Raw genomic sequence first — 24,616 nt, 5'->3', positions numbered from 1 at the left:
AATCGAAGGGTATTGGCGCGAGATATTTGCAATATAAACACACGAGGATAAATTGTGTGCTGTATTACCGGAAGTAATAGCTTCTTCATGATGCGTAGGATACGCGCAGGACATTCTGAACGCTTCTCACCCCTGCCAAGAGTTATCAAAATAGTTCAATTCGCCGCCATGATCACAAAGTTGAATGGGCTGTTTATAGCTCGTGCCACAATATTTACACATTTCAAGTGTGACCTCGGGGTCATTGTAAATGTACGGTATAAGTTAGTTGGTATATAATATGTGCGGATTTACAAATACGGCTAGTGTTTGAGCAAGTTTCCGGATAATTTCTGACCGGATAGAAATTATACCGCAATGTTCCGCACATCTGCTCCCACTATAAACACGCTGATTGTTCAACCGGCTGTTTATAGTTCGCGCCTAATATTTACACATTCCTCATGTGACCTCAGGGTCATTGCAAATGTACGGTAATGTTTATTGGTACATGATATGTGCGGTAACAATCTTATCTTATCACTACGTTTTCTCTGATGATTCGCTCGAACCCGTCACAATATGCTACAGTTTGCCGGTTGCTAGGGCCATTTCCCGTTGTTTTTATTTTGAATAACCGTTACTCGATGTAAACATGATCAACGTCGTTTTCGTTTTTGTTTTTTGTTTTTTTGTTGTTGTTTTTTGTTTTTCGTTTTTGGTTGTTTTTTTTTTGGTGTCATCTCTGGCTTAAATTTCAACGAATTTCTCCAGGTTTGTCAGATTAGATTTGGTTTCATATAGGTGAAATATCCTGTAAGATTGACCCCAAACGGTGGTCGAGTTTTAAAGAAAATCAAGAAAATTAAACTTTGACAGGGTATAGCTTAGAAACCGGCTTCGCTCGCTTGCTCAAAAACTTCCGTCACTCAAAATCCTGCATTACTATTCAAAAGGGTTCAGAGCATATTTGGTATGCAGTAAATAAGCTCACTATTCCACGTGTTTATCAAAAAACAATAATAAATCTTGGTTTTGGCCCTATTTTTCAAAACCCAAAGAAAATATCTTACCCTTCTCAGAATCATTTGCAACATAATACACCCCCCCCATTTCAACAAAATGATGCTCCCATTACTTTGTACAGGTTTCCTTTGTTTTCATTTTGAGAATAGACTGGCTGAACATGGGTCACTAGTCTAGAAATAAGCATATTTTTGCAAGATCTCGATGTGATCTGTTCACTGAGATATATTTCGTCACTATCGACCCATGTGGAACCACATGCGAATAAGTACAGAAAATTGAAAAACTACCTTATGGGAAGTGTAAGATAATATCAAAAAGACAACAACGCCACACATTTTTACACTTTTATGTGAACGTAACCAGACCCAGTTAACAAGTGCACAACCCCAGAAATTTACTTCGTGTGTTCGAATTTTACTGGGTCTAGATATTCCATAGCGATAGTAAAAAGTGCTCCTCTCTCGCTCACATATACGTGTTGTCCTAACTGCAATTTTCTATGAATTTCTTGAAAACATGTCTCAACCTTAATCTGAAATTGGGAAGTTTATAATCAAATTAAAAGGTATTTTTGACCCTTGTTTTCGCCACGGTTTCTGTGCCGAATTGAACATGCTGTGTACAAAACGTATAGCACGCATCTCGCTCGTTGTGAAACCCATTGAGATCAATGATTATACTGGGCTGTGATTTTCCATAGCGATTGTAAAACGTGCTTCTCTTTCGTGCGCAACAACATCTCGTCCTGCAATTTTCTCTGAATTTCTAGAAAACTTGTCTCAACCAAAATCTGAAAAAGTGAATTGATCAGGTTTATGTGCAAAACATATTCGCATACATCGCGACTGTTGTGTGACCGATTGCAATAATTTAAGTCGGGGTACAAGTTTACGTTGTTGATGATTAAAGTAATTCTTTATCATAATTTGATTGCTTTTTAACTTAATTTAGTCCTCAAAATGTGTTGTTTACCGCCAGTGTCGGCGTCAGGATGTTTTTTTTTTCGGGGGAAGTGAATTTCAGGGGGGGCAAAATTGGCGCAAAAGGTGGACATTTACGTGATTTTGGGGTTTTGCCACGAAGGTGGGGAAAATCCGTAGCGCCGCCACTGTTTATAGCACTGGTCAGCGTCAATAGTGCACCCAGCAAACACAAAACGTTTTCGACATCATTCGCAAAAGGTTATAAAAGGTTGCCAGAAAACGTTTAAATGTCGGGTTATATAAAGGGTATATTAAGAGTATAAAACGTTTTCATAACCTTAAGAAACATTTTTGATAATCTACTGCTCAGCAAACAAAAATGTTTTACAAAAACGTTTATATGTCGGGTTATATAAAGGGTATAAAAACGTTTTAATAACATTCCAAAACATTCTTGAAAACTTGATACAAAACATTCTAAACAGAATGTTATTTTGGGCTTGAAAAATATTTTGCAAAAAATGTTTGCCCAAAATATTTTCAATAACGTTTAAAAACGTTTTCATGACCTTTTATATAACCCTGACATTTAAATGTTTTTAAAAGGTTTTGAAAAAAACATTTTAAGAACATTTCTGTGTTTGCTGGGTTCAAATATTTTAACATAATGTTATTTAAGTATTGACACAATATTTGGCAAAAATGTTTGCAAAAAATAGTTTACAATAACATTTTTTGAAAACATTTAAAAATATTGTTGTAGTGTGTTTTCATACATAACGTTTTAAAACGTTGTCATGACCTTTATATAACCCGACATTTTAATGTTATTAAAACGTTTTTACCTAAACCAAAAGCCAAAATATAACTTATTTAAAACGTTTTTAAAACGTTTTTGTGTTTGCTGGGCAGTTACAGGACCATATCAGTTACGTAATCCAATTAATATGTGCTTAACGACAGGGGATTATAGCCTTCTCAACCGGCAGACTGTATATCTTCTGTTTCATTCTATATGCTCTCTTTTTATTAATTTTCAGAAAATAATCAAGAATGGATTTCCAAAGACATTAATCATATGCTGTATAATGTATATAGTGTACGCATATTTTTTCAATGCTGATATTCAACGTATGCATATTCCGTAAGTATCATATTCGCAAGCGGTGAGCGCCACGCGTTCTCTAAATTCAGTAAATTTCCGTTGTCAACCGTGTAATTGAATGCGATTATTTTGAAATTCTAAAACGTTTAAAATATCACAAACAAGTAGGCCTATGTTAATAATATTAATACAAGCTAAAACCGTCGGGGTTCGATAATGAACCCCGCAAAACTAACCGAGTTTTTATCTTATCATTGCAACCAGCGGAGTTTTTAAACACGCTCCCTGATATTGAGTTAGTAATAGGCGAATTATCTATCAAGCCTTCTACCTCTGTTAAGAACCTCATTATTGTGATTTCCTTACATGCAGGCAACCCACTCTGCATGCTCAGCCAATTCAGGCCAGATGCGCTCCATCTGAACAAGTTGTATTCATCAAAACACACAAGACAGGGAGCACAACTCTGCAGACAATCTTCCACAGATTCGGCTTCTTTCATAACTCCTCCTTCGTGTTTAACAAAATTTCTCCACTAAACGGTCACTTCTATTTTCTCCCTATGAATGCAAAACAGAGTCCCAAAAATTTCTTTCTACCTCCTATAAATGTGTCTGACGGTGATTACGACAAGTATACCAACTATGACATGTTGACTATCCACGTACGCTATAACAGAACTGCAATGGACAGATTCATGAAGACTGGTACAAAGTATATTTCCATTCTACGGGAACCAAGTACACAATGGGAATCAGCCTTTGATGAGTTTCTATTTCAAGAGGCTATCCTGAATATTTCTAAAATACCTAAAAAACAGTGGATTGAACATTTTTTGAAAAAGCCCGATTATTATCGCAATAAATTTCGCGAGATGAAATTTGAAAAAGTAATGGGCAGAAGATGGCATTATTCACAAAATAGTCAGTCATATGACTTGGGTTTAGAAGCCCACTCATTTAGCAATGAGACTGCCATAAATAAGACAATTGATAATTTAACTAAAGAATTTGACTTAATTCTAATAATGGAACATTTCGATGAATCACTGTTGCTTTTGAAACAAGAACTCTGTTGGAGCTATGAGGATATTGTGTATCTTCCCAAACATTTTCGTGAAGCAAGACGGAATCTATCAGATGAACTGCGTCAGAAAATACGAGCATGGAACCATGCTGACGTTTTATTGTACCGCCATTTCAATCAAACGTTGTGGCGACGAATTAAACAATACGGGCCAAATTTTGAAGAAGATTTAAAACACTTTCGTGAGCTTAATCAAAATATCTTCAATGAATGCAGTGATAAAAATGTGATCACTGAACGCCGTGGTAACAGAATAATTAAGTATGCGAATTTTGCGGCGAAGCAAAACGCCTCATTCTTTTGTCATACTGTGGCAGAGAACAAGAAAGATTTATTTTATAGAGTTTACGATAGACAAAACTGTACATCTACCAGAATTATGACATAACATGCAGTGACAGAACCAGCAATTATCTGGGGCGGGAGATAACAGCAATGTAAAATGGAGGGATGGGGGGGTACAATAAACATAATTCTCCACCATTTTTGTTAATGTTATATTATGATCTAGAAAGACTGAAAACTGAAAACATTTTTCCCAGGTTCACTCACTCACACAATTAACACATGCACTGTTCTATATTCAAACAAGGTAAGTTTTAAGTTCAGGATGTATCATATAATGGGCAATGGTCGCAAATATAAATTACACACATACAGATAAAGATCTTATGCTGGTTTCATACTTTCCTGCCGCTTGCCGTTCTGCCGACGATTTTGCTTCACTGCGCAGTCGCACCAGAAACGGTGGCGCTGACCAGCGGCAAGCCGATATATTGATCACTCCACCGCTTTGCCCAAGCGGCACTCGCTAGAAGTTCAATTCAAGTCAACTCGGGACTGTGTCGCTCTGACGTTTGAGAACATGATATGGATTTTTGCGATGTTGAGAGGAACATTGGCTTTCATCATGTTCATAGTCATGCCGCTGTCACTAAGCGGCATGCCGCTCCGCTTGCAGAAAAGTTCAAGTGACATGATGAAGCGTCACGAAAGCGGCAGAAAGTATGAAACCAGCATTATTGTGTTATACTACTTATTTGGCAGTCTTGTTGTTGATCATTTTCGCTCATTTGAGTTCCAGACGAATCTCTGAAGTAATGTCAAGTTCCAAATTTATATTTGGCAAAGTCCACTGTATAAATATCAAAGACAACTGGCTGCAGATGACCCACAAAATGGTGCTACTTTCGCCATTCCATGACACAGAAGAATATTATTAATCAAATCTGCTCACTTGACGGGGCCATGACTGTTGAACCTTTTAAACCATACCTCAGCAAGCCGAAAAAGACCAATCTCTTTGGGGGTTAATACACTTTTGAACTCCTTATAGCTCAGCGGCAGTAGCACTTTCATTATGCACATCAAATACATCTAGCTCCATATCCTCTACTTTAAGAGCACTTCTAGGGGGGGGGGTGATCTCCGTGGTTGAAGGTATACGGGTATGTACCACTGTTCTGGGATACCTTTTCAGCGATTTTGATACTAGTATATGGATGGATGGGCTTTCCATGGGATGGGCATTTGAGCAAAGGTGTTCTTCAAAACGTTTTCTGGGTGTTTTTGTGACAAATTGGCAAAACAGCAAAAAGTAGTTACAGAGAAAGTCAGCATCCGGAAGTCTGTGTGACACCTCCCTGTATAAAATGTTTCGAATACCGCCCGGCCACTTTCACAGCATGCCGGACTTCACTTGCAACTAATGGAGTTCCAATATATAATGGCCCCGCAGGGCAAGAAAGCAAGGAGTAACCTAAGTTATCGACAACCACATCGCCAGCGAAGTGTTACGTGTAATCCGATTATCACCATGTTAACTGGATCACGCTTTTGAGTTTTACACCACGATCGAAAAGATCGCAACTCAAAGTCTATGGCATGTACTATCAATTCCAAAAGGTGCGTGATCCAGTTACCAGGGAGTTACATAACCACTTCGCTGGCGCAACGTATGGATGCACTGATTTCACAAGAACATCGTGGTCGAATGGCTCCATTTTATGTGGTTAAATGTGAGTTATTTGTTTCAAGTTCAATCGGATTTTGGCCATACTTCTCAAGGGGCTGTAGACTTAACCGATGTTCACGTAAATCGCCACCATCTTGTGCGGTTTGCGATTTCTTCAAAATTACACAAGCAATTATTGTATGGTGCTGCCAGTGAAAAGCAGGGATTTTCAATTGTAAATAGAGAGGTCCTTTTGATTTAAATTATAAATAGAGGTGGTCTTTTAATTGACCAAATTTCAGTAAAAAGGATAGAGAGGGCGTTTAATTCGCACTGGATGCCTCCATCTTGTGCGGTTTTCGATTTCTTCAAAACCGCACAGACAATTATTTTATGGTGCTGCCAGTAAAAAGCAGGAATTTTCAATATTAAATACCAGCGATCAAAGAGCTTTTAAATAGAAATAGAGTCGCAATAGATTATATAATCTTTTGTTCGTTTGATGCCGATTAGAAGTTGCGACAGGCTATTCATAAAAGTGGTACCATTGTTTCGAATAAAGGGGTTCCGCCATTAAATTGGTCACTGATCCGGCATCATATTAACGTTCTACACAACAGGCGAGTATCAATAAGTGACCACACTACAGTCATGTGTAAGGGCAGTCATGTGTAAAGTGGTACCATTGTACTCACGTATCCCAAATGTGTGCTTGTGTGGGTCTGATGTCTATAAGGAGGCTTTAGCTGTCGATGCAATCATCTTTACCACCCATCTGACGTTAGGCGTTTCATTTAAATAAATTGAATGCTCTTGCTGATCGATTACACATTAGAATGTATGAAGGCTGCCATGTCCAGTCGAGTCCATATATCTATATTACACTATAATGGTAATCGCTATACGTATACATGTAAGTATAAGTATAGGCCTATAAAGGTTGTTTTAAAGAAATTTCCATTTAATTTTATTTTAAGAAGGAGATTGGTATAGAAATAGTGGCGTACCCAAAGAGGGGAGGGGTTGGGGAGGGCAGATTCACCTCTGTGAGAAGTCTTGGGAGGGAGGAGGGAGGAAGAGGGGAGGAGGGGATATGGAGAATGAGAGAGGGCTGGAGGAAGGGAGAAATGAAAAGATATAATAAAGACAAGTAGATAAATGGAAATATAAGGAAAATGATGGGAATGAGAGAGGGAGGGTGAGAGGGGACAATGAGAGCGAGGGAGTGATAAATTGTAGGCCTTGGAAAGAATAAGTACAGAGAAGGGAAAAGAGAGGAATGGTGAATACATTTAATAATAATTATTAGGCCTATATAATAACTAAACACATAACAGCACTGGGCAGCCATTCGATGATGTCAATGCCTTTATTCGTTACGTAATTAAAACGCCCAGTCAGATGTATTTCACACCTACCAAACACAACTCACCCAATTTCGCAAACTGGACGTTGAATGTACACTCTCATGAATATTGATTGGCAACATTTTCCAATATGTCAGCGCTCTAATCGGAAACAATAGAACAATAGACCCTGCAGAGCGTTGCCAGCGATCAGTGCTGCGGAATGGTGAAACCATTGTTAAAAGTGAAAAGTGTGAAATTTGGCTCAATTTGAACAACTTTGAATTTTTTCCATGTATAAAGGTCGATGATCTCTATGGCGGCCATATTGGACAAAATATATTTGGCCCTCCCCTAGATTTGTTAAGCATATCAAGAGCTACACCTGTGCCAATTTTTGGGCTTTTCACCAAAAATTAACAATTTTTTGCTATGATTCACCACTCTGCAGCATGATCTTTTGCGGTGTTCCGAATGAAAGAAAGGGATTTTCAATCGCCATCTTGTGCGATTTTGTTTGACAAAAAACCGCACAGGTATTACCGTGGTGCCACAAGTGAATACTCATTCGAAACAGCAGAATGGGTACATCATATCAGTAATTACAATCCATGATCTCACAGCAAAGTACAGGATGTTCCAAAAATAACAAAACAAGTAAAAATTGATGGCCTTGCAAAAGTCTTTTATTGTTGAATATAGGATAAGTTACGTAAAAGTCATTTCATACTGCAGTTACTGTCCGTTTTCCTATAATACACAATTATTAATGTGGGCGGGGGGGGCAGGGAAAAATGTAGGGGGGGGTTATGTGATTTTCATTTTGACAAACAGGGGGGTTATGTGATTTTATTTTTCCTGATAGGGGGTTGTTACGAGTCGTACTTGACTCAAGGCCAAAATCACCTTTTACCCGAACTCACACGAATGCACAACACAAATACACTGTTTGATTATGCTAACAAAATCTAAGTCTTTAATTGAAAGCACGTTATTATTGGTACAATATATGACAACAAATGCACATACACAATAATCAAATATAATCACTCTTTATCTATTTAGTACTTAGCCAGCATTCTTTTTCTTGGTGATCATAAAGTTCTTGGAATGTTCTGGACGACTGATGTAATATATCCTTATTCACTTGTCCATTGTACACTTGCATTTATAAATCCTTGCGTATAAAATCCTCATACGAAAATGGTGTTACTTTCTCCCAGGTACTAAACTCCTTGCGTCGTTCTCCAAACACATTTATAACTCCTTGTACAGTTCTCCAAATATTAAACTCCTTGCGCCGTTCTCCAATACTAAACTCCTTGCGCTGCTTTCTCCAAACTTGGTGCTATTTCCACCTTTCACACAATATCTTCAGGAAGCAGGACTGCGATGCAGTTGTCTCCACTTATTTTGACAGCTGCGTTGAATCAAAACACCAGACTTCAGCAAGTCGACAGAAGAATATATATTCCTTTCTTGGAAGAAGTACGTTCTTTGACGTATTCTAGATCTTCTCCGACAACACTGGCAAATAGTATTACTTTGACTACATAAAACATTTCTGGTTTGCAATTTCATTTCTTTGAAGGAATTGGACTGTAAGCATATTAGCTAGCTAGCCCAGATCAACACTATAAACTGTGACAATAATAATGTGTTTACATTTTCTTATATATCAAGCAATGGGAAAACCCCAATCTATCAACTAGGCTATTACTACCTTCACACTACTATTCTGCAGTCTGGGAAATTCCCAAGTCTTAATTATAACATCAACCTTTCACATTAATCATTTTCTGAGGGGAATCCCCTGACATCACTTCCTGAGGGGAATCCCGTGACATCATCTTTATTTTACAATTTCTAGGGGTATTCCCATATGATCCAAAATTAGAAATGATTCAATTTGTTTTTGATCAAGTTGATGCAAGAAAGGGGAATCCCTAAAATGTCTCATAAAATAGATTTTAATTGTACACAGAGATAAATCATCAAATTAAATTACTCAGGGCACATCACAGGGTCATGTGAAATTTAATTGTCATTCACTATTTTTTTAATACCAAGAATCCTGGAAGGTCTTGCATATAGTAACAATATCAATCATACCATACATAATAATTGTCTAACTTGACTTATTCGCACAAAATTGTTCCCATTTTGCACCATATGTTACCATTTTAGCTTCAATTGGGCCAAAATATCGCCCGCTTCGCGCGCATTTGTAGTTATAAACATAGTCAACGGCCAAAATGTGCTGGATTCACTATACCAAGTTCAAGAAATATTTTCTTTTTCCTACCCCATCCCCCACAATGTCAAAAATGAAATCTGAGCCATAATCTGATTTTCATGATTCAGTGATTTTCATTTGTCACCCAGAGTTGTTCTGGATACTATACTACTCAAGTCATGCATGTTAATAGTACAATATTTCATAAAATTATTTCAGTGACTTTTATACTCAATTTTTTAAATGTTATTTCAAATTATATATTTCTGTGTGCTTTATATCCTGTGCAATTTTGCATAAAAATCTGAACAAATGTGCCCAGTTTTTAGATCGGTTATGGATGACCACGTGGTTTTATTTTAAACAAACTCATAAAACGAACTAATACAGCCGTTTCTCAACACGCGATATTCAAAATTCCCGGGCCGAAATTGTCAAGTGCAATGACGTCCCAGTAATACAATGAAAGCTGACAACAATTGAGCACAAATAACCATGACGTCATTGCACTAGACAATTTCGGCACGGGATTTTGAATATTGCGTGTTGAGAGCCGGTTGTTATTTTTTTATTTTATGGTCAATATGTAATTCGTGCTTGATAATTATTTTTCTAACATAATATAAGGCATGATGTTGTGATTGCCGGAGACATCCTTTAATAAAAGGAGAAGATAACAGTTTAAATACATTAACACTCAGTCACACCCGTGGGTTTTATGAGAACAAAAGGTACCTGTCGCTCAAGTGGGTGCTTTCTTTTGATCACTTATATGCAGTAGCCTGTCTGGTAAAGCGTTAATACGCTGTCAGGTTAGCTACCCATTTAATGGCGGAACCCTTTTGTCCCGAACAAAAGGTACCTCTCGATGAATAGCTTGTCGGTAAATCAAATCGGCACAAAGGAACAATGCGTTACGTAATCTATTGCGCCTCCACGCATATGATAGCTCCATATTAATGTATAAAACATCAGCTTTGTCTCCAGAACAGAAAAAAAACTTTTTTTGGGTCTATGATATTGGCATAATAATACATGTATATTATTGAACAATGTACCTTATCTAATCTGATGAATAAAAAGATCTATAAGTAAATAATTTGTTGGATTGTAATGAAACTTGGTGCACATGATGACCCACCGATATGACCCCCGGGGGGTTCACTCCCATTGTGGCCTGTACACCATCCGGGATAATAAAAACGCGGAAAAGGGTAGTTTTTCGTGGGTAGACACGATACGCGCGTATTGTGTTTAGGGTGTCAAAAAAATTGGAAAAAAGGGTAGCAAAATTGCAATTGCTAATACGCGGAAATGAAATTTAGGGTATGAAATTTGATTAGGGTGTGAAAATAGGCGCGTGTTACCTGTTTAGGGTATCGTTTTTGCCAAGGGTTAAATCCTTGTTTAGGGTGCTTTTCAAAAGTTGATTATCGCGGATGGTGTACAGGCCACAATGGGAGTGACCCCCCGGGATATGACCTTTACATACATGACACGATTTATTATAAAAGGCATACGACTACAATCGTTCTACGTTCTATGTAATGGATTTATGTAATCTAGTCCACGTTTACATTGAACACTTGGCTTTTGGGCGTGCTTGCCATTAGCCTGTAATATGCGATTTTACTTTGGCGGCTATTATTTATATAAAAACAGTTTTATGAATACGACAACAGGCGACGTATCAACTGTACGGGACTTTCTCAGTAAGCTTCAGTATGCTTCAGGTGGGTGACTGACAGAGTAGGGTTAAGAATGATGTATTATAAAATTTAAAAAGTCTTTAAAGGATATCTCAGGCAATCACAACTTTATGCCTTATAAATGTTAGAAAATTGTGACGTGCCATGTCAAAAGGAGACACTTTTGGGCAGGACCGTAAATGGATTCAATTTATTCAATTTATGAATAAACCTTTTATGAATGAATGAATGAATGAATGGAGAAATAGCCAAAAATCTGCCGGTGGGTGTTTTTTTCACAATTTGGGTTTGTTGCGAATTTGTGATGTTATCAATGTTAAAAATATTGTCTGATAGTTTCAGACCGGAATATAACTGGCATCTTGTATTTTATGAGACATTTTTCAAGTTAATTCCTACTCTCAACATTGTCAATGATATTTTTAAAGGCCGATATCTCAATTTCCAATTTTATAATACCATAACTTCCGTACTCAATATCTTCGCTTAGCAATGTCCGATTTCATTGGGGAAAAAGGCGTTGTGGAGCAAAATATCTCTTTATTTAAGACATGTAAAAACCTCAAAATTCATAACCTGCCCAAAAGTGTCTCCTTTTGACATGACACGTCACAATTAACTATGAAGTACGAATCACGTGGTTTCATTTTAAACTCATATTGACCAAAAAACGAACTAATACAGCCGTCTCTCAACACGCGATATTCAAAATTCCCTGACCGAAATTGTCAAGTCTCAGTAATACAATGAAGGCTGACAACAATTGAGCACAAATAACCATGATGTGATTGCACTAGACAATAATACAAGTTGACACTTTTTGGCAATTTTTTTATTCGTATTTCTCCTGAAAAAAGACATATCGTGTTGGTAAAATACTGACTCGTTTTCAGCCTTTGCAGCGAAATATTGATTTCCAATGCAACAGACTTATGAGTCATTATATAAACGTTTAAGGGGGTACTACACACGTGGCCAATTTTATGCCTATTTGTGCATTTTTCTCAAAAATTATAGCGCATTGGGGACAAGTAAGATATGTATATTATAGGGGCAAGGACTACAACTACTGCCCTGGAAATTTTATTTCAGCACAGACAACAGTTGTGGAGTTACAGTCAAAAATGAGGGGAAACCAATATTTGATCAATAAATCAATAACTACTTAACTTGAGTCACTGAATTTTCAGTACAGTAGTTGTAGTCCTTGCCCCTATAATATACATATCTTACTTGTCACCAATGTGCTATAATTTTTGAGAAAAATGCAAAAATAGGCACAAAATTGGCCAGGGGTGTAGTATCCCCTTAAAGAACTTTGCTACGTGTATCGTAGGCCCTATTCTGCACCTAGCTGTCAAAGCTAAAAAATGCTGGAAAAAGCATGCATTAAAACGTTTTAAAACGTCGCAAGCTGAACGCGAAATTTTAGCCACAAACTGACAGCTACTCAATGCTTACACTTTGATTTGAAATTTATGGGAGTTTAAAAGGGAGAAACACGTCAAAATCACATAAGACGAAATGTGCCTGATTTTATCCATGCAAAAACCATAAAATTTGTTAATTCAGAGTTTTTACTGATGGAAACGACACCCGGAAACAACATAATACGTTCTGCGCATTGACAGTGTTGACCATTCTCTCACAACGTTCATATCATGACGTCACTGTAGTTTCAAGGACAAACCTGTTTCGGTCGAAGAAAACAGTTGGTTTTTGCGGAATATCAATTTTAAACGACTAATTTTCTCAAAAAAGCAGTTATTTTCATTGTCCTCATTTTATTAGTTTTCCAATGATATGATGATGTCCGAGAAATATGTATGCCCTTTAATAACATTTTCATGTATTATTTTATACCCAGTTACGTGGGGAAAGTGTTTTTCAGTGTTAATGTCGAAAAAAATTAGCGATTACATAAATGCGGGCATCAATGCAATTCGTTCCAAGTTTGATAAACAGGTGCTTTCTGGGCGAGTGTGGTTCGTCGTCGCTCAATACTGTATTTGCCTGGTTTATGGCCACTGTGGTAATATGGCCTACTTTTTCACATAATGGCCTACTTTTTCAGTGTTGTAGCAAATGTTTGACTGTTTGTGCTGTTTATATAGCTTTATATAACCGAAAACATACTGAGGTGATAGTTTACGGCGAGTTTTGTAACATTTTGGCAAATTCAGGATATTTCTTTTGAATTAAACACTTGGCCATTTCTTTCTTATCAACAAAATAGCATTGAAATCACCCCAAGTGGCCAAAGTTCCATAAATATTAGTATTTTACACCCATATTCTTGTTATCAGCTGGAGAGCGGCATGCGTGATGTTTGCTTTGAGTACATTGATATTAAGGGATCCAATGTTGAGGGTCTGTGTATAAAACCACCTTTTATGTGGACCATGGGGGAAGTCAAAGATAATATCCTATCATATATTGTCTTGCGGATAAAAATTGATGTATTTGATGTATAAAACATCAACTTTGTCTCCAAAACAGAAAAAACACCTTTTTAGGGTCTATGATATGGGCATAATATATGTATATTATTATTGAATAATGTAGGCCTATATTATCTGATCTGGTAAGGTAAATAATTTGTTTAAACATCAAAATATTTCAATGTCATTTCAAGTTCAACTGAATATAGATTGTTTGATTGTCGTGATGTAATCTCCATTGAGCATATTGCATGCTATTATTTACATTATATATTAAACATACATTTTGAAAGTAAGTTCAGCTGAAAATTCTTGAGTATTTTAGTCTGTTGGCTTACGTAAAGAAAGCAAATTTTTGGGTAGATTCTTGGCACCCATTTTAAACACATCTATAAACATCACTGATTAAGATAAAAGTGGGTGCCAGTTTTTCCATTAACATTTAGGGCCTCCATTTTGAATTTCAAAATGGCCGCCAATTTTGAAAAAGAATTGCAATTAATCATAACTATTCATTTAAATGTCATACAATATTCACTATATTTTATAACAACTCATATAAAAGGGCTCAACGATTCATTGAAAACAAAATAAGAGCACTAGAAATACCCCCAAATTAGCATACCATATTTCGTGCTTTTTACGTAAACTGCCATAACTTTGGAACCAATAGACATAGGAAGATGCTTTTGATGACAAACCATATGTTTTGGCATTATGAGGATTCCAATAATAACAAGATATTTATGATTCGGACACTTTTACTGCTGCCAATAGAACATCTACCCCACTTCTAATTGGTTACAAGTATATTAAAACTCATTTCTTTGTTTAATTATTTGCTTTCCATTACTGTCTTGTTATGTTTTTGTATGCCCTTTGCGCCTCCATGGAAATATGAAAAGCACATTTTTTAATGCTATTTAACGTAAGGTAATGTATGAATCAGGGGTGTTAACGTTACTGATTAATTGTTCCTAATTGTCATTGCTTCAATGATCTTCTAGATCTTCACCAATTATTTTTATGGTGGTGTAATGTTCAACTTGTCTTGACCCTCTGACCTTGGGGTGGCGAAACCTAGACAGCAAGAGCTAACAAGCTACTGACGGTGCTTCATGTTAAGGTGCACGGGAAGGTACTCATGCGGAGACCACATTTCAGAAGAGGGCAACAAAATTATGGACATGTGAACTGCCAAGTGGGTATAAAGCACAGCTTGACTATGTACTAGTCAGGAAGAAATGGAGGAATAGCGTGATCAATTCTGAGGCCTATAACTCATTTGCCAGCATATGATCAGATCACAGAATCGCAACAGCCAATATAAGGCTTAGTCTCCGAGCAAATGGCAAATCACCTCCAAAGAGAGTAAAATATAACTGGAACAAACTTGCTTCTGATCCAGATCTGCAGGAAAACTATACAATTGAAGTGCGAAATAGATTTACTGCACTAACAGAGGAAGACGATGGTACTGACCAATCCACAAGATATAGCTATACTGCTGCAAAGTTGTTACCACGTGTCCAAAAGAAGAAAAATCAAAATGCGCTTTGCTATGACGTGAGAGTCGAGAAAGCAAGACATCATCTGAAGGAGGCACATGACAAACATGTCATAGAGAATGACAAGTCAAGCTGTTATGTATTTGAGCAGAGCAAAAGAGCCCTTGATGATGCATATGAAGAGGCAAATTCTGATTATTTAGAGAAGAAGCTCAATGACTTTGAAGAGGCCAACCTCAGTCATAAGCACCGGATGGCGTGGGACCTTGTAAACGAGATCAGTGGTAGAAAAAAAGTCAAGAAATGGAAGGTTAAAGGGGGATACTAAAGAAGACAGGATCCAAAGCTGATTCAATCACTTTCAGCAACTTCTTGGAGATCCTCCAGTTGTGACTGATGAAGATGAAGATATACCCACAATCTTTGAAGAACTACCAATCAGAACTGATCCCTTTGACAAAGTAGAATATCAAAAGGCAAAGGAGGCCATTAAGGAAGGGAAAAGTTTTGGTGAAGACGGAATTCCTCCAGAAGTCATAAAAAGATGCAACCTGGATGAAATTATCCTTGACTTCTGCAACAAAGCATTTCTTAGCAACGAAAAACCTGATCAGTGGTCTATAATGAACCTTATCCCTGTACCAAAAAGTGGGGATCTCAGCAACACTGCAAACTACAGAGGTATAAGCCTTAGCTCTATTGTAGCAAAAACCTACAATCGCATGCTGCTTGAAAGGATAAGACCACATATGGACACCAAACTCAGACCAAACCAATGCGGATTTAGAGAAAACAGATCTACTGTATGCCAGATTCTTTCACTTAGAAGAATAATAGAAGGAATTCAGGACAAAAATCTCACTGCAGTAATGACATTTATTGATTTTAAGAAAGCATTCGATACAATACTTAGAGGGAAAATGGTCAAAATACTCAAGGCATATGGACTACCCACCATAATTCGTCGTCCGTATTCCATAGTGGCGTATAGTGGGGCGCCGCGAATAAACAACTTTTCGAGAAAATCGGGTTTGAAGAAATGCCAATTTAAAATCGAGTTGTGTAAATCAGACATTCATTATATTTTGTAAATGATGTGAAATTTCTGTAGTAAACTAAATAGATTTTATTGTTATATATTTTTCAAAAGAAATAAATACATACTTTTGCTGGCAAACTGACAATAAAACTATACGTCACTATGGAAAACGAACAAAACGCAATACCCTAACCTTTTTCGTATTCCATAGTGGCGTATCGACCATACGCCACTTTTTATACACATTTTATAATTATGAAATATAAAAAAAAATGAAAAACATCGTATTCCATAGTGGCGTATAGGTCCGATACGCGTACGCCACTATGACATACGATGTTTTTCATTTTGCCGATATTTCATAATTATAAAATGTGTATAAAAAGTGGCGTATGGTCGATACGCCACTATGGAATACGAAAAATGTCACTTTGTAACTATACGCCACATTTAATTAATTAATTACTAATTAATTAGCTAATTATGACTGATGAGACTTAGAAAAAATGAAAGAGAACATCATTAAAGACATATGTGCCAATTTTCAAAAAAATGACCAAAAATCACTATACGCCACTATGGAATACAGCCGACGAATTGTGAAAGCCATAGAAGACACCTACCAGAACACAAGAGCAAAAGTTGTGACTCCTGATAGAGAAACAGAGGAATTCAACATCCTTGCAGGAGTTCTTCAAGGGGACACTCTTGCTCCTTATCTTTTTATAACTGTGTTAGACTATTGCATGAGGTCTGCTATAGATGGTAGAGAAGAGAATCTAGGCTTTACAGCCAATCCCAGACGCAGTAGAAGGGTTGGACCGCTATGTGTTACTGACTTGGACTTTGCTGACGATATAGCATTAATTTCTGATACTGCCAGTCAAGCTCAGGAGCTACTGGAAAGGATAGAGAAAGCTGCTTTACGAGTAGGTCTGCACATGAATACCAAAAAGACAAAATGCATGGTATTCAATCAACAGACTGAAGTGGATGTAAGAACTGCAGATGGAACCAGTTTGGAAGTTGTAAAAGACTTCAAATATCTTGGAGCTTGGATCAAAAGCAGCGAGCAGGACATCAAAACAAGGAAAGCACTGGCATGGAGGGCATGTAATAAGCTCACTAAAATCTGGAAATCCCATCTACCAAGGCAGATTAAAGTCAAGCTTTTCCAAGCAACAGTAGAAAGCATCCTGCTCTATGGTTCAGAAACTTGGACAGTGACAACAAAGATCCGCAAGTTGTTGGATGGTTGTTACACCAGGCTACTTAGATCAGCTCTTGATATAAGCTGGAGGACACATACCACAAATAAAGAACTGTATGGAGAACTCCCAAAGGTAACTGATAAAATCAGGAAAAGGAGACTACAATTTGCTGGTCACTGTTTAAGAAGTACAGGGCAGGTGGTGTCAGACCTAGTGTTGTGGAAACCCAGTCATGGCAAAAGAAGTGCGGGGCGACCGAGCAAGACCTATGTAGATCTTCTGTGTGAGGACACTGGACAGGAACCAAACGAAATCCGGAGCTGCATGCAGGACAGACACATCTGGAGAGCCATCGTAGGAGTCCGACAGAAGTCGTCCGAGTGAGTGAGTGAGTGAGTGTTAAATTTGACTGCCACACGTTTGGGCTATTCCATTTGACATGCATACACCCCTAGATGGAGGTCATGATGCCCAAAATTGCCCAAATGATGGGGGGGGGGCATGGTGGGTGGGTTTTTCGGGGGGGGGGGTGAAAAAATATTGTGTTCGAAATTGTCCATATTTTTACTCCTATGAATTTCAAAGCACTGAAAATTAAGGAAAAAAGAAAACATTAAAATCTTTCTCGTTTTGATATTTAGGTTCGTAAATAGCATATTACTTTTGGGCTTGGAGATAGCCCATAGGGGGTGTATGGATTTCAACTGGAATAGCCCAATGGTTTAATCACCTGTGTGAGTTTCTGCATGTAAAATCATCGGCAAGTAACAGCCCCCATGTCACTTCGGAAAACGCGGTAAATCGCCAACATTATTTGCAGAACCTATCAGAATCTGTCCTCTTTTTCCACCATTTTCAAGATTTTAAGCTTATCTGCCAGATTTTAGCTTTTTTGAGCGATTTTGCTCATTTTACCGCGTTTTCCGAAGTGACATGGGGCCTCTTTGAGTCAGTGAGTTTGACGAAGGATGTTGCAAGCCTGGGGTTGCAAGCTCTTTGCAAATTTTAAAATTCATGACTGCCATCAACTCCTCATAGCTTGCTACTCACATTCCACTAACTACACGATACGTCTCCGATCCCGCTTCAAACTCGGTAGTCTGTGCTTGAGCTGTGTTATTTGCCACCAGTGCTCTTGTCCGTCGTGGTATGAAAGATCCATCCGGTGCCAGAAGAACGTTGGTGTATGCAGACTCACGCATCCCAATTACTTCTTCCAGATTGACACTCTTTCGAGATGACCGGGCAATAACCAGCAATCTGGCAAATAGTGCATTATGTTGTTTCCTTCAAGGTCAACACCTCAAACTATATGTTCCAATGTTGTTTGCAGCATATGTCCATTACAACATTGATATGAAAGTTGACACTCCATATGAGAAATACAGTTTGTCACACTCATTGACTCAAAGGCTCGAGGATATTGTCAAGTACAAGTTATATTTGACAACTATACAAAGAAAGCATCACTGAAGGAACAGACTAGAGAATGACGGAAATGTACGATGAAGAGAACTAAATCCTACATCGTTCAAGACTCAACAGCATCAAAGACAACAATATGCATTAGGTGGAAGCGTCCTATTTAACGTTAGCTTAATTATTTTATTGACTTTTCACCTGGTAAATCGGGTGGGAAAAAAGAAAGTAATTAAATATGCAAAGAAAACGCTAAATAGGGCACATCCGCCTAATGGTTCTCGCCAGCAACAGCACAAAGGATTTGTTACTAGATATTGTTGCTAGTCATGAATACATGCCAAAGACGGTGCAAAGTTTCCCTGCAGCCTATGGCAAGCTTGGCCCAAAGAAATCAGCAGCTTTGATCAACTGGCATGCTCGCACAGGCTGTGATACAACAGGACAAATCCAAGGAAAGGGAAAATGGATGCTTTGTAACTTTCATGAGGCAAGCCCCGCAATTCTGATAGCATTAGCTTGTCTTGGCGAAGGGGATGAAACATCCGATGAAGTTCTACGTGGACGTGAAGAGTTTCTTTTCTGTCCAAGTGGAGTCCACATTGAGCAAGCAAGGATTTTGTCAGGCTAATATCTGGCGCAAGTAGCCTATATGTTATTGAACCCAACGTATCTTGACCCTCTTGACCTTGGGGTGGTAAACCTAGACAATAAGCTACTAACGGTTCTTTCACCTCAGGTTGCTCCAGCTCCGGTCAAGATTGGCCCAGATCTAGAAGATCATTGAAGCAATGACAATAATCAGTAACGTTGGTAACGCATATTCATTATTACATTACATAGCATTTAATGATTGCGCTCTTCCCAGGAGGCGCAAAGCTTGTACAAAAATGTAAAAAATACATAATTCAAAGAACAAGAAAGTAATGGAAAGCAAACAATAAAACAAAGTGATGAGTTTCAACGTACTTGTTGGAAGCGAGGCGGACGTTTTGACGGCAACAGGTAGATCGTTCCAAGCACGTGAAGTAGATACAGTTCTATCGAAAGATTGGACTCTACTCTAGTAAAAAGTGTTCCAATCATAAATACGTTCTTATTGTTGGAATCCTCATAGGCCAAAACATATGGTTAGTCATCAAAAGCATCTTCCTATGTCCATTGGTTCAAAAGTTATGACATTTTACGTAAAAAGCCTAAAATATGGCGGCCATCTTGGATTTTTGCTAATTTAGAGTGTTTCTAGTGTACTTATTTTGTTTACAATGAATCGGTGACCCTTTAACATGAGTTTAGATAAAATATAATAAATATTGTATGACATTTGAATGAACAGTTGTGGTTAATTGGTAATTTATTTTTACAAATTGGTGGCCATTTTGAAATAATTCAAAATGGAGGCTCTAAATGTTAATGAAAAAACTGGCACCCATTTAATCAGTGATGTTTCTAGAAGTGTTTAAACATGGAGGCCAAGAATCTACCCAAAAAACGTAAGCCTATAGAATATTTCATGTAATTTCCCAGAATATAGTTGGTGGTATTTACCAAGAAATACCGATATTTCCCACCTGGTTAACTATTCCACACATAAAACAAATGGCCAGTATTCCAGGTACTTTTTAAAATACCAATGCAAAATTATTATGAAACATGATCTTCATCTGTGACGTTGTCTTGTTATTATCTATAGAGGTTATCAACTTTACTCATGCGTGGCTTCTAATAAAAGGCGCTGATTCCCGTAGTATTCCTCATTCAAACTAATTCAATGCACGACCTCGGAGTTACCTGCATGACTTTGGCGGGCTATTTTGAAGCAGTCATGGTTGCACATGCAGGTACTTCTTTTGAAAGTCCTAAACAAGGTATAGCAGTCGTTGATAGGATATATGCAACTTATAGATCACGGATAACCTCTATTCTATTTTTAACCTCTAATGATAAACCTGACATTTTTCTGGCGAATTTGACAATATTTTGGCAGCTCTAACACACTGGAACTCTGTACCATCCAATATTCGGTGTTCTGGCCCATTTTGTTTTCAAGAAGTCTCAATACTCATACTATGGGTCTTTTATCTTTTCAGTTTGGGGTTCTTTTTTCGTTTTCGGTTTCAGATCTCATTGTTATATTGCCCGGCTTATTTTGAAGTGTTAGCTTGATGTATGTGTGAACAATCCTTTTATTCTAGTCTTTTGTTGCTCACTAAAAAGTTGAAGGAAGTGAATTTTTGATTTCGGTTTGATGAGTTAAGTCAATTTTTGACATGAAAACTTGAGATGAGAGGGTTGGTGCTAATCTAATTTTACGGTCTTAAATTCCCAAAAAGTTGTACGGCTTCAATTAACTTGCAGTCGGTGTATAGGCGCTTCCGCCTATGCGGGAGTGGGTCGTGAAAATAATCTAGCATCGAAATATATACTAACCATGTTGCCAAGTACTTAGCCAAAGTCGCGGGTCATATTGTCGATGAAACGAGAGACTGAAATTGCCAAATGTCGCCCAATGGAGCGTGCAAGTGGCGATTTGGTAGTCACGTTATAATTATATTGACATGCAAAGAATTGCATTCAAGCGAAGGTAATACCTTGCCCATGCAAAACACGAGTTTATTTTAAATGTTTATTTTTGGCAGAGCTGATTTTTGTCAGTCATTGATCATACTGACAAATTTTGCAAAGAGGGATGGGAACTTGAGACTGACAGACTGAACAAGTGAGAGTGGGAGGGGCACAGTGTCATCGACCCTATATCTTCATGGCAGGAATCGCCATGGTAGGTTAAATCCACAGCCACGATTAGCCATTTGGTTCAAACCTTTAAAGCTCTTTTAAACTAATAATTAGTCGAGGGACATAACTAAGGCTACTCACAATAGCCGGGTAATCGATCTTGGTTGTGCGTGATTAAGCTTGTATACCCCATTGAGGTCAATGGTCATCGACTTTATACTGCCTACAGTGAGTGCAGCTGTACTACACGCTGCACGCTGTAGTCCATAACAGGACCAACGCAATATAAAATGGACAAATTTTGAGTTCAAAGCGCACGGCCAATTTTCAAAGCGCATTCTAGCGGTATCAGAAGATTTTCGTCTGATATCAAAATCGTGCATAGCAATTCACGTGTATCGATCCCGTGTATTCATTTTAGTGTCCCTTCTGCACCAAATAATTATTAGCCAGGCGGTGTCGGTGTGAGGGGCGGGGGAGAAAGAGGCGGAAATACTAGAAAGAGAAGAACACGAGAAGAGAGAGAAGGGGCCGTTGAGTAAAGGGGAGACTGATTTTGAGGGGGATGAAGCGCAATAAGGAGATACGAAAAAGTCAGGATAGGCGACACTGCGGCCCTGCACAGGCCCGTAGCCAGGATTTATTAGGGGTTCGACCGGCTCATAAGCGGACCTTTTGTGCACTACTTCCCAATTGAACAACACATCGCTGACAAAATGCATAGCTGCTCTCGGAGCACAGTGTCAACACCCTGTATTATAAATATTTTTTCCATACAGCTCAATACTCCGTTGAAATCAATATTCTATTATTGACACAGATAAAGAAAGTTTAGGATATGTATTGTGTTATAGGACGTGCACCTGGAACTTAACTAAATGGGCTAAACGCGTTCCTTTATCTATAAAGTATAATTGTCATTCTCAACATTAAATATATCTCAATTTTTACATTGGATTTCAATTTTTTTACATTAAAAATGCAGTAAAAGATATCCACAGCAAGCTGCAAGGCCCCGCTAATTAGTGTAGGGCCTACTGCTTTTCGAGTGAGTGTACTGGAAACAAAAACCCTGGTTTTATCTGAAAACTATTTTTTTTTCTTGTAATAGAAACATCATATGGGGTACTAGAGCATGCACAAATCGTAATTATGTGTAGAATATAGAAACGCTGTGGTATCTCATATGATAGTCATGGTATGCTTAGCCTGAGTCGCTCGGCCTATCTCGAACAAAATCGCGATGCGTAGCTTTTAAAAAACGAGAGGATTCGTTGTATCACGGCAATTTTAAACACGAAGATATAGGGATGATGACGATGTGCGGAGTACCAAGTGGAAAGAGACCAGGGGCTATTTTAGACAACAAAAAATCACTGCACGTTTACTTTTTTTGTCGCAGTGGGCATCAGAGTGGGGGTCAATGGCCCCTTTGAGTTTCTGAAATTTTTAAAAATCACGCGTTATATTAACTCATTTTGGTGACACGTTAGTGACCTCACGTATATTTTAGTTCTGATTTGGATTGCCTCCTTAGTAGTATATGAAAAGATAACACAAAAATCAGTTCCAAAAGGACTTTAGCAAGTCTATAGACGGGCATGGGTCAGTGTTCCAGCCAAGAATTACACTCGTGAATAGTTTTCCTCGTTGAGTGTGCAAAGTATATGATAAAAATGTTATTAGGTTCGGTTTTGGGTATCATACGGATAACATGTAGTCTCGGAGTCCGGGTCCATATCAGAAAACTCTACTATACTCCACATTCCAGAAAAATATTATCAACTTCTGCCAAATGAAACATAGCTCCTATAATCATTAGTTCTTACTGGCAATATTATTGAATTAAGGGCCAAAAACATGCATGTTGTAACAATCAAGTCTTAAGACTTTATACGAAGACTAAATTTCAATTTATGCGTTCTAATTTTTGGAAAAGACATGTTTCATTCTTACAACCAATCATTTAATTAAAGTAACACAAAAAAGGTAAAAATTAGAGCATAATTTTCAACATATAATCAAGATTTTGAATCAGAGCTTGTTCCAAGTCTTTGATTTTTTTGTCAGAAAACATGCCTGAAATGCGTGTTATTGGCGAAATTAAGAAATGGTCAAGAAATGAGTAAAATACGGAACTTCGTCTTTGATCTGCAGTTAGTACAAAATGAATGATTAGGAGAGCGCTGTGTTTCACTTTGCAGAACTTGCTAATATGTTTTGAATCCCCTCAAAAAGTGCCGTATTTTTTCTGGTTTGGGGAGTATTATAATCTGTGTGTATCACACAAATCCGTATCAAACCATAACTAATTATAATGTAAGAATGTTGAACTTGGCCCATGATAAGATGACTTCTCATATAGCAAATTATATACAGACTTGACATTTAATATGGAATATTTATTCGCAAAATTACAAGACTGGTCTGGAAGGGGTCTGCATAAACCGCACGGGCTAAATATTAATTGGGGTGTGTCGGGAGATGATGTAAAATAATTGTTTGATAGAGAATGTGCTTTTTATGAGTTTGCATTATGGTGCTCACATTTAGCGAATTCGCCTAAAATGGCGGATTAAGGATGGCTGAATTTGAGCTTTGTTCTGTTATTATCAAATGTATAGGGGTTTGAGGTGATATTTCCTAAACTTAGTCAGCAATTGGCATTAATCACATCTGAAACACACTTGCAATGTATTGATATTTTGAACATGGGAGGAGCTTAAAATATGGCTTTTCAAAGTGGTACGTACTAAAAAAAGTTTGAATGGCCCCCCTGAGGTCAAATGTTATAAACTTACGGTACAAAGCAACTGCATGGATTCTTGGTTGTCCAATGAACTCACGCTGTTTCTTTGTGTACAATAAGTTTATAACATTTGGCCCCAGGGGGGC

General features: G+C 37.8%; 1 long non-coding RNA gene across 1 annotated transcript in view; it reads left to right on the top strand.

Annotated features, from left to right (window-relative positions):
* The first annotated feature begins 11,366 nt into the window (after window positions 1–11,366).
* Window positions 11,367–24,616, top strand: part of LOC140147663 (uncharacterized) — a 30,561-nt gene continuing 17,311 nt past the window's right edge. Inside the window, exon 1 of the long non-coding RNA XR_011858379.1 lies at window positions 11,367–11,391. This is a non-coding gene — a long non-coding RNA (uncharacterized lncRNA). The remainder of the gene's footprint in view (window positions 11,392–24,616) is intronic.

Source organism: Amphiura filiformis, chromosome 3, assembly GCF_039555335.1.
Source record: "Amphiura filiformis chromosome 3, Afil_fr2py, whole genome shotgun sequence".
In the NCBI taxonomy this organism is placed as follows: Eukaryota; Metazoa; Echinodermata; class Ophiuroidea; order Amphilepidida; family Amphiuridae; genus Amphiura; species Amphiura filiformis.
The sequence above is the reverse complement of the archived record's forward strand: the minus strand, read 5'-3'. Positions and strand labels throughout refer to the sequence as shown.